At 43.2% G+C, this 12,012-nt stretch overlaps 1 long non-coding RNA gene across 1 annotated transcript; it reads left to right on the top strand.

The window, feature by feature from the left end:
- Window positions 1–1,529: 1,529 nt before the first annotated feature.
- On the top strand, window positions 1,530–6,831 carry LOC146186640 (uncharacterized). The gene is made up of 4 exons (XR_014707867.1): window positions 1,530–1,934; window positions 2,597–2,681; window positions 3,793–3,901; window positions 6,720–6,831. It is a non-coding gene; the product is annotated as an uncharacterized LOC146186640 (long non-coding RNA).
- Window positions 6,832–12,012: the final 5,181 nt, after the last annotated feature.

Below are 12,012 nucleotides of genomic sequence, written 5' to 3' on the forward strand. Positions count from 1 at the left end.
CAAATACCGCATATGTCCCACTCTCTCTATGCTGACGATATCACCCTGTGGACCACCACAGGAAACCTCGGAGGCATAGAAGAGACCCTACAAGCATGGGCTGACATGGTGGTGAAGTATGCGGCCACAGTGGGCCTTTCATGCTCCCCCGCCAAGTCAGAGCTCCTGGTCATGCATTCTGGCCCCAAGCGACAAGACCAACCACGGTTGACCATATCCCTGAACGGACAGCCGATAAGCGAAGTGCATCGGCTCCGTGTGCTTGGTATGTTCTTACAGGGCAATGGCCTTAACACGGAAACCATATCCAAGCTCACGACAGCCACGCAGCAAACAAATAGACTGATAAAACGCATAGCCAACAAATACAGCGGTATGCGAGAGCACGACGTACGGCGCTTAGTACAGGCGTTTATTATTAGCCGAGTAGTATACTCTCTACCCTACATGTTTCTCACGAAAAGAGAAATAGAGAAAGTAGACTCACTAATCCGCCAAGTTTAAAGACCGTCCTAGGACTACCCTTGAGCACGCCCACACTGCGTCTCTTAAACATGGTAGTGCGTAACACCCTCAGCGAACTGGTGGAGGCGCACCGAGTAGCACTTATTATTTCTCTCCATCACACCCACTGGCAGATACATTCTCTCCTCCCTCCAAATGAGGCCGATTGGAACTCCTCCCGAGAATACTGACCGCATACCGGCATCGATTATGGAGAATCTCAGTTTCCACCCTTTGCGAAAAACATGCACCCTATCCACCACCAAGCTGGAAGGGAAGCTAGAGCAAAGGCATTGCACAAGCGCGTGCAGGGGACACGGACGCGGCTAACGTAGATGCGGCTGATTACCGCAACGAACAGGCGTATGCCATCTCGGTTCTCTCAAGCTGCTTTGACCAAATCAACTCTAGCTCAGTCAGAGCTCGCACCTCCGAGGAAGCGGAGGAGGCCGTTGTGGCACTTGCAGTTGCAGCCTCTACTGCCACACTCATCTTTACTGACTCGAAAACCGCTTTGCAGAATTTTGCCCGGGGACAGCTACACACAGTGGCCCACCGCATCCTGATCTCTAGCTCACAACCGCCCCGACCCATACAATTAATGTGGGCCTCTGCCCATTCGGGTAACCCCGCACTCTAAAAAAAAAGAGTGTAAAAGGAGGGTAACTTCGGGATTTATGCTATCTGAAACCGCATGGCTTAAATATACCCTGCGCAATCACCCGCACGGAAGACGTTAGTCTCTCTCGCATGACTTTACACCACTTCGCCCCTGCAGCTCAAGCAAAAAAAAAATTGCCGCTTGTTTCTTCTTTTTTTTTTATGATGGTAACCGGTTTCAAGCTGGGTGCGGCTGTGTTTCGACTTCCCGTCCGATGTCCTTTCAAGAGCTACCACAAAAGGACCCCTCGCTTTTCCCCGGAGGAGGTGGGGAATCGTCGAAAGTTGGGAGCATCTTATCTTCTTACAAAAAGCGGTGCCTCCCCCCTTCACCTCCCCTCCCCAAGGGCGGACAGACAAGTGTGTACGCTGCAAAACAGGGAGAAAGGGGAGGTGAGGGGGGAGTGGTGGTGAGGCGAGAAGCGAAGCAGTTGCTTTTTAGTTTTGTTGCTTTTATTCTCAACGCAGCGTCACGTGTTCGTAGTTAGTTGCTTGAGCCTGCCTGCGTTCCCTGTGACTCTGCGAGTCCGAGAAGACGACGACGGCGACTGCCGCACGAGTCAGCGTTCGTGCTCTTTGTCGTTGGTACTCATCTGTGTTTTTAGAAAAGTTCGGTTGCTCTCAGCGATTATTTCATCTAGTGCGCTCATCGATGCCTCACTATGAAACGACTTCGTGAAAGTGTGAACTTCGGAATGAAACGGCGGATGGCTGGTCGTCGCGGTGGTGGTGTTCCAACGGATCCTTGGCGCCAAATTTCAGCCGCGCATGTAAGTGACGTTTTACATTTCGTTTTACGTGTTTTTCTCTGCTATTTAACTTGGCCTGAACATGTTTTGTTATTTCTTACGTCCGCGACGCTGCTTGTTTGTCTGTGAAACGGCCTCTGAGCACGACGTCTTGGATCCCAACCTGAGCATACCACTCCCTCAGTTCAGACTGGAGGAGCGGCGCATCCCAAAATTTTCAGATCGTCACGACCTTTTTGCGGGATGTTAATGGTGCATTTTTAGTCGTCTACGACGCTCACAAGCATATCCCGCGGTTGAAAGTATGCGTCGACGAGCGCTAATGCAGTCCCGGTGATACGCATTGACGTGTTTGCATGCCGCATTATTTTTGCTCGCTGCCTACAATCGATTTTGATCGTCTGTTGTTGCTGCTTTACGGGAACGTTGCCATAAATGCGGGAGAGCATGCAGGGTGATGGGTTAAGTTTACGGTTCTTTTGCCAGCAACCTGTACGTTCGAAGGCAGCGCGCTTGATATCCTAAAGTCACGCTTTCAGAACGCCGATTTAACCCCGCAGTTTTGAGCTGATGGCGTCGACACCAGAGGTGGGACCGAGCCGATTCGTGTACATGTATACTGTCGCAGTGACGCAATGTGCAGGAAAGACATTTCTCGCGCTTTTTTTTTTCTTTCGCTGCAGGCTCAAGTCCTTCGTCTCGTCTGCGCAAGAACGTAGACTGTCGTTTCTTCAAAGAATTTGAAACTGGTCTCTGCTATCCGTGCTGGTAAGTCCAAAGCATTGTTTCCGTACAGAAAGGGGCGTTTAAATTGACACGCGCACTTTTGTGGCACATATTGCTGATCACTGACATCTGCCTCAATGTATACTGCTTGGGATTCTCGTCGGAAAATATTTATGTCGCGTGCCATGTGTGTGTCTCCTTGCGTGTTGCCATTTTCGCTCATGCCGTGCAATATGGCGCACGCCGAGACAGTGACTTATCAATTGAGTTTCATTGTGTTTGAGGGCGTGTGCGAGCAAATGGTGTTATTTAACTTGCTGATCACTTATGTTAAGAACTGATAATAAATATTGGACTCGATCAAATCACTTAACAAGTGAAAAATCTGGGTTAGCTGGTGATCAGATGTCTTCAGCATGGAAGCAAACCATGTGTCACCCCTTCTCTGCTTTAAGACTGACTTTCTTTTTGTAATCGGTACATAAAAAGACCAGCGCAAAAAAAAAAATTACGGGGACAAAGGAACAAAAAATGACAGGACGGGCACTGAAATACGTTTTGTGTTCCTTTGTACCTGTTTTCTTCTTTTTCGCTGGTCTTTTAGGGTGTAAGTATGAACCAACTGGCCCAAACAGCTAATTTGATTAAATGTGCTAATTTTCGTTAGCGAGCTAAGGAAAATTTTTATATCACTAATATTTTTCATTTGGGGATTTGCTATAGTTTCTACTCAGCTATTTCCATTCTGAACTTTTCAGCCTCCTGACCCATAGAAAGGAGGCTATGCCTGACCAATAACAACACATTCTTTTCCTTCTGTAGTTTCTGTTGTCAGACATTGTGTTATACTCATTACTACAATTCACTGGTACTGAGACATTCCCTCATTGAAGTTAATGTGTATTGTCATTGTGCTAGCAGTTTGTCATAAATCTGCTATTCTAGTTTACTTAAGCAGTTATTTCGACTGTAAAGAGGGGGCAGATATTGTTACAGATATATCTAGGAACAGGAGTTGTAGCTTTTAAGCTCATTGTCAAAATATTTGAGTCATTGTTTTGGCATGTGTGGTGCCATTATTTTTTGTACTATGGTTATGTATGTACTAGTTACGAGTATCATGCTAATGTTATGAATGATACCTTTGCTGCAGCGTACCTGCCAGTAGGAGGAATACGGTGTAGAAGTGCTGTTACTCCTGCTTCTAAAGATCAACCTGCTTTCTTCAGCGCTGGACGACTACTTACGGCAAGATTTGTGTGGTATGTATTTTTCGACATAGCTGTGGCATTGTGGTCTGTTCATTGTTGCTTTATGTCTATCAAAGAGCATATTTTTCTATGCTGAGGAGCAATAGCCCTGGCATTACATTGATTTTGGAACCATTCAGTGCTATTGAGCAAGTTAGCAAGGGAGGAATTTTTTCAGTATGTAATCGATCTGAACATGTTGACTTCTTTTTATTGAGTGAGCTGTTAATGTATGCCTCTTTTCTTTTTTTCTTCAAAACCTAATATTTAAATTGTTTGCACTTGGTTCTCAGCAGTAAGGTTATGTTCTCTGATGGGTGTAATTTTCAACAACTCACATGCTCTTATGTTGCTAGGTATGTCCACAATAGAATGAAACTAAAAATGAAGTACTGCAGGTGATATGTAATGGACGGTATTTTAGCACTTTCAGCTTTATTGTTTCTTTTGTGTTCTTTATATTGTTTTGTGCCATTTGTACTCAGCGTATTTTCCTTGTGTTCCACCACTACCATTTAACAAATATATATATATATATATATATATATATATATATATATATATATATATATATATATATATGCCCCCACCCCTTACGTCATGTCTATGGGCCTATAAAGGGAGAATGAATGAAATGAAATTTGCAGTACAATTAGAACTGGATTGTGCAGCACAGTGGACATGTCTGTGGTAGAGGATAATGGTTGAATGGCTAATCAACCAAAATTGACTTAACTTTTGCATTTTAATTTTAGGGGACAGTATTATATACCAGAAATGAGGGTCCCCAATATTATAGGTGAGCCCAGTTCTTAAATTTTCTGAAAGAGCAATGTAGTTCAGAATATTGAACAAGGAAAGGCATATTTGAAAACTATTGTCTTGCTTTCCCACATTGCATGTAAAAAATGTTGCTGCACTTGATATTGTTGCCAGAATCATGTTAGCTTCTTCTGCATCATCAAAAACACAAAATATGTCTATATTATCTGAATAAGAAATGTCAGCAACACCCTTTTTTAGTTATGTAATGTGGAAAAACCAACTTACAAAGCTTTTAAAGGAATATTTTTGATGCTCATTATGTTGACCACATAGATGATTAGGAGGGTTTTAGGCCTAGGCTCACTCATTAATAGCCTTCAATTTTGCAGTTTTCATATTGCCTCTTATAAACAAAAAGAATAGATAATTAAGTCTAATACTGAAGCTGTACCAGGTACCCAAAGTCCACATTGCTGCACAACCCACCGGCAGTGACTGCACGGGTGTCTCTTCATAGTTTATGATTTGCAATCTGTAAAGGTAAAGAACATAATCTTCGAGAAATTTGTTGTAAACACTTTTTAATAATAATTCTTGTATAATATTGGTCAGCATTTACAATTTCATTAGTTAGGCATCTAAAGAGATAAGCAGTTGACAGTTCTCGCAAATTGCAGTTTATGAGAAGTTTTATTCCTGCTGCATGTGCTGCGAGCATTACATGAAGCAGCAATACATAGAATCTCAAGCTTTGTGGTTTGTTCAAGGAATTATAGGGGTATTGAAGTGTATTGTTTTTTGCCTCCTGAGCAAGATAATGTAGTTTTGAAGTGAAACGGCAGTCTCGAGAAGTTTTTGGCATCGGCATAAGCTGATGTGTGGTGTGAAACTAGCAATGAACTTATGTAAAAGTTGCATTTTATTGCCATGCTTTACATAATTCTGCATCTGTGACATCACTGCAGTAATGCACATGTGCAGAAGGTGCTTTGGATGTGTCTTGCTATCATTGCTCTTTTAGCATGAAATGTTCCATCTTTCAGAAGTGGTATCCCGCATTTTATAAGGTATAGCCTCTGTGGTATATTCATGCCTTTTTCCAGGAATGTAAACTGCACTAAAGGCAGAAACAATAGAATGGCCTTAGACATACCCTGCAGGAGCAAGCTCTGCAGGAACAAGCTTCATTCGTTATATTCATGAGAAATGACAACGAATGCAAGAACAAAAGAACCTCCTCCCATCCCCCCCCCCCAAAAAAAAAAAAAAAAGAAAAAAAAAAGAAGAGATTTGCAGTTGTCACTTGTGATGGATGATCAGATGACTAAAGACAGTGTAGTCTCAGGAAAACATTAACACTATAGGCAACATAAGATAATGTCATGAAGGACCAGAGACAGTGTTTTCTAGGAGGGTGAGACCATAGTGACTAGAAACAAGACCACTGGTATGGTCAGGTGTGAAAGCAAACTATAATGTTTGGGTGTTGGAGTGGAAACCAGCAAACAACAAAGGTGAAAGTGAAGGTGATAAAACAAAGCTTAACATAAAAAGCTAATGATAAAAAAAGGAGAACTGCACATATGAACGAGTAGAGGGAGGCGTTTTTTAAATCACATCTTTAGCCTTTATTAGGCTAGCTTCTATTTTATCAATATGTTTTCATTCATATTTCTTTAAATGACCCTCTGGGTAGTCCAACATCAGTGATGCCTATGGCTTGACCCTGCTCCTAACAAGAATATGTCTCATTGTATATTGTGTCTTATTGAGCATATTGTCAATTTTTTCTGAGATTGCAATGTGCTAGTTGTCTACGTGTGTGCTAGTGGCACGGGTAAAGCTCAGATTTGGAGAATTTTCATTGATCTATATATTGTGTGAGTTCACAATTCTCATTATATAAACACTTGGAAGCCTGTACTGGTGCACTATTTCCATCTGTCTTCCTTTTTACTTGCCCTTTGTGCAGTGTTATTTTTATATGTGAATTAATTACTCCATAAGCATGTTTTGTGAGACTTTCTTCGTGAGTAACCGATTACAAGTTCTCTTTTCTATGCAGGTCAAATACGTGGTACATCCCTGCCCTGACTGTGCGGAGAAGATTATCCAGTCCCTTGCTGCAACTTCGGTGTATAATGAGGTGAAATAAACACCATGGTATGTTATCTTAACCGATTGTTCTGTAAATTCTTTTTGTTCACTCTGCAACATAACTTACGGCTTGAACACAACATGACACAGCCTACCTCACCTGAAACATTGCTCACTGTCACACTCCAGACGACACAAAGATATTGCAATGTTTCAACATAATCTTTCCTTCCATAAAAATCTTGAAATGTATTGGTTAGCTTTATTCCTGCTTCCAGTGACCAAGTTTACGATGCAGATTGGTAATAGTACTCTTGTGTGGATAGCATATATATACCACAAGGTGATGCTTAGATACCCTATGTAATATGGCATTACTTTAAACTGCTTGGAGGGTAACGTTATCCTTCTCCTGGTGGTATAAGCTTGCACCATAAAGGTGCACAACTTTGCGCTCTTTGTCGTAATATAAATTTATACTCTAAAATGGTAACTTTGCACCTGTACATACAGGATAAGTTTACGTTGTCAAGGTGCGAACTTGCACCTTTGATGCAAGGGTATGCTTATGCCATCGACAGACTAAAACATAGGCCTTTATGAAAGGTGCAACGTTATGCCTAGGTAGAATACAGTTACACTGCTTGTGAAGGTGCAAGTTTATGCTACCAGAAGCGTAATGTTACACTACATGCAATGGTATAAATACTTAGTCTTCCAAGACACAGCGTACCCTTACTCCAAAAAGGTGTTAGCTCAGCGACAAGCAGTTTACCCCCCAAAAAGACTAAGATCACACCTTTTTTTTTAGAGTGCGGTAACGAGGCTGTCCACGCTGCTTCTCGAGCACACGTCAACCAAGCAGCAGGTACCATGGACCCAGGCAGTGCCAAGGGCAGACTGCTCAGATACAACGAGATTACGCTCCACTACCGTGCCCAAAAAATGTGCTATCCTCCACCTCATCACTCACTAATTTAGAACAGGTTACATGCATGGAGACAACTCCAGGCTCGCACATTCCTCTCACCAGCACTACTTGCCCTATTCCAGCCAACTCAATACAAACCTGAATGCTCCCGTTGCGGGGCACCGAGGGCAACATTCGAGCACATCATGTTTATCTCTAGAGAATTTCAACCTCTTGCCCAATGGGGCCTAACGGACCACAAGGGATGGGAGATCGCGGTCTCCAGCTCGGACCCGGCTAGCCAAAAATGGCAGGTCGACTGGGTGGGAAAGGTCGCCGCCAGGCACCACCTGCCTGTCACCTGCCGAGATCAAGAGTCGGCCCAGACCTAGTGCTTCTGCTTCGATTGCGCCTACATAGGACGTAATGTCACGAGAGGGGTCGTGTCATCGCTGGGGGCGCTGGGGGGATTCTTGCACAGGATGCGGAGAGGGGCTTTTCCTCACTGAGGAGATGCCATTGCGCTAAGGGCGTATGAGGGCATCGAGAGTGTGTTTTGCTCGCAAAGCGAACCGCATTCGGCCGAAGCCGAAGGGTGAACACCTTTACAGGCTCTGAGGTCATTCGAAACAACGTTTGGCCCGCGAGGGGCACTGCGTGTTTTACGGAGCATCACGGAGCCGGGGGTGCCAGGCCGAGGGGGGGGGGGGGGGGGGGGAGGAGTTCCACCGCTCCTCAGCACCCGCCCAATGCCGGAAAAGAAGACGTGGCGATGTGGAGACCCCAGACAGCATTCGTTATAATTGCATTAGGCCTATTCATGATCCAGCGGCTATTTTATTGTAGTGGCGATGAATGCTTTTGTGCCCTTAAAAGTCTTATCTTACAAAATTCGTCTTGCTTGGTATGCTAAGAGCACAGCAAAGAAGTGGTACCTGGAAGGCAGTATCGAAGTGGTACCTAGACGTTTGTCGCTTTGGCGAGCTTTTAAGGGACATGAAATGGTCGTTGCAGAAAATTAATGAGTAGAAAGCAAAACGCAACGGTATAAGGGGTTTAAAATTGAAACGATGGTTTAGGTGATGGTAAATATGCCTATTTGAAACAGTGGAAAATTTGGCTCGCCTGTTGAATGAATAAAAAAATGTTATGCCACAATGTTCTGCGCGTGGCTCCTAAGTTGGTTCTAACTTCAACCTTGCCGCTTACTGCTACGTGGCGGGAGTATTTCATTGTCCTTTCGTTCTTTACTCTGAAGCGTGCTGCGACTTGGGGGATGCGAATGGAAGAGAGCAAATTGATAAAGGAATAAGCCGTCTGTCCAACGCTTCCTTTGTTCAACGGGGCGCGCCACCTGCCCCCTCTTCGCCGTCAACTTGTCTCCGAGTGGCGCCTAGGGTCGGATCGCGCGTGGCGTGCGGAAATGAGGCGGCCGCGAAAATATATCGATCGATCGCTTCCCCCCTCCGGGCCTCGCTAAAGCGAGCAGTCTCCTTTTGCTTCTTGTCGGAGCATCTTTTCGTTCCATTTTATGGGGGTCAACCATCTCCTTTTTCTGTCTCGAAGTTTTTCTTTATCCTTGTCAACGTTTGCCCAACACGTTCTTTATTAAAATGGTTCTATAATTTTGTCATCGAAGCTGTCCTTCAAATAGCAGCAATTTTTCTCGCGTATTTCAACGCTTCGCCGCTTTTGTAGTTTTCTAAAACTTTATGGTTGGCAGCACTACAAAATTTACACAGCAGGATTGATTCATACTGCCTCCAGCACGTAATGTCGAAATTTTGTCAATAATGTGCTATTTGGGTAGGATAACCGTGCATTTTGCCAAAGACAGAACACCAACAATTTCTCAGTTTTTCTATTTGTGGAAAGTTCATATTGTGATTGAAGTCACTGAAATTTTCATTTAAGATACTTCATCTGAATTTGAATTTATTGCTTGGCCGAAGCGCTTCAAATATTATATCCTTGCGGGAAATGTATACTTATACTCACGACCAGTTTCTTTTTCTTAAATTTACAGTCACTTGATCGGTGCTGTTAGACAAGATATCAGGAAATGACAAAATCATGAACGCGTAAAATAAATCCATCGAATGTCCCATGCCGCTTGTTTTGAATCTATATTTTACAGCCATCGGCGATTTCGTGCATTCAGACTTCTGTGGCCGATAGAGGTCGTTGTCGAACTGCCAACAAAGCTAGACCAAGCTAGATCAGGGCGCCGTAGAACACGCAGCTACAAAAAGAAATCTAACAATGAAGATGACGCATGTGCTGCATGTGGTAACTTCAGTGAAACAATTGACCATATTATGCTGGAATGTAATGGTATCCATCCGGAAGTTGATGCAGGCGCAGTCACTGTTCCTGAAACTCTGGGGTTTAGAGATGCCAGTGGCCGGGTGAATAAACTGGTGGTGGAAGCTAGCAAAAAACGACTGGAAGATTGATGGCTTAAAAGCACAGAAGTGACGTAATGTTAGTAATGTAGAAACAAAAATTTAATAAATGAATGATGGTATAGTTACCCATCTAAAATATTAATTAAGATATAGGGCGAAAAATGAGCATGATAGCCACTGCTACCACCCCGTTTCAAAGGGGACGCTCCTATATTCCATCCATCCATCCATCCAACTGTGATGCCCCTAGCGAAATGAATGACGAACAAATATTCATCAAGCGCTGAAATGGTAGGATGAGGGGAATACTGATGCAGAGTTCTGTTTTTCATTTGATGCTGTTTTATTTAATACTATTCTGTGTTTATAATTTTTCTTTACGTTTGCTTGCATTTGTCCGTCTGTAAAGATTTCAATTTCAGGAACTGCCAAATTCCTAACAACCGTCATATGTCCGCTCGACTTATTGGTCACTATTGAATTTCCGTCCTGTGTATTTGCTGCAATACACACATTTCAACCTTCGTTTATAGCATGCTAGCCATGTAGGATCGGTCGTTAACGGGGTACTTGCACTCTCTACCGCTTACCCTCTCTTTCTACACTGGCAACTTGCATGAGGACATCTACTGTCGCAAAATCCATTCTCGTTTCACGTGGGACTGGAAGAAGGGGTGGGGTAGTTTGCGGGCTTAATTTACTGCCGTAGCTATTACTTTGTCCAACGTTCAAATAATGGCACTAATGCTTTATTTAAATAAGCAGGACTTATTGCTAATAGTGCAGTTCAGTGGTGTAGCCGCTGCGAAAAGCAGAAGCAACAAGACGAAAGTGGTTTTCACATTATCCATTAGACACAATAGCGTAATCTAATAGAAGAGCTCGGAAGCACAAGCGCTAGAAATTTGCCTTCCAACGTCTTCCTGTTGTTCAAGACGTGAATAATTTCTTGAACTCGTGGATGGGTTTTTATGAAAATACACTATCGTTTTGTTAGTGACGATTACGTGTATGTTATGTGGGCGGGAATTTACCCTATATATATTCAATAAATATTCTGTAAACATTATTTTGCGGGGCTTCTCAAAGCCGCCTCTAGTCACTAGCGTTATCACAAAGCTATGCCATCTCCCTTTAACAACGTCTAATCTGCCAAAGATTGCAAGACAGCATCTTCGCCTGTTCGTGGATTTTCTACACTGGTGCTGGCTTGCTCCTGGGAGGTTACAAAAACGACTATCAGAGTTATGCTTTTTCGACTTTCGTGGAATGTCTACTTTACCTCAGCGGCCTGCATTGGTTACGAATCTTAATAGGACTATAGACTGGCAGCTTACTCAAAAGTAAAGCACCCAATAACAATAAATTCTATAGTTCATGTAATGTTATATGTAACATTTTACTCGAGTTGAACTTGCCCTGAATTAAAAAAACAAAGTTCTCCTTTGCTTATTAATAGCGGCGTCGCTGTCAAATTGAGATATTTGGCGATGTTTTGCTGTTTTTAAGCGATTTTCTTTAATGTAAGGCTGCTTGAATATTCAGTATATTTCGAAACATTGCGAAGCCCCTAGGTTGAAGTCGCACGTGAGAAACTCTAGCAAGTGAAATAACATGATATACTTACTTCGACTTTTTTATTGTAGGCCCGCGTCTCTAAGGCCCCGGCTTGCCGGCTAGAATATGATTTTACACCTACCGAGTTTCTCTATAAAAACGCTTTTTACTGTTTCATTTGCAGTCACTAAGATAATTACTACATTAAGCCGCTGATTGTTTCAAGGAAATTGCTGTTCCTTCTTTACACTTAGGCGTCATGCCGAAACCAAATGTCATTTAGAACGTCGGCACAGCATATTCCGTCAAACGCTCGCTAGCAACATTCTTTACCATTTCCAACATTTTGGCATGTGGCACTTAGGATCTTCGGAGAGAAGTACTAA

The sequence above is a fragment of the Amblyomma maculatum genome, chromosome 6 (genome assembly GCF_055883805.1).
Source record: "Amblyomma maculatum isolate TAMU_Amacu chromosome 6, ASM5588380v1, whole genome shotgun sequence".
Classification (NCBI taxonomy): domain Eukaryota; kingdom Metazoa; phylum Arthropoda; class Arachnida; order Ixodida; family Ixodidae; genus Amblyomma; species Amblyomma maculatum.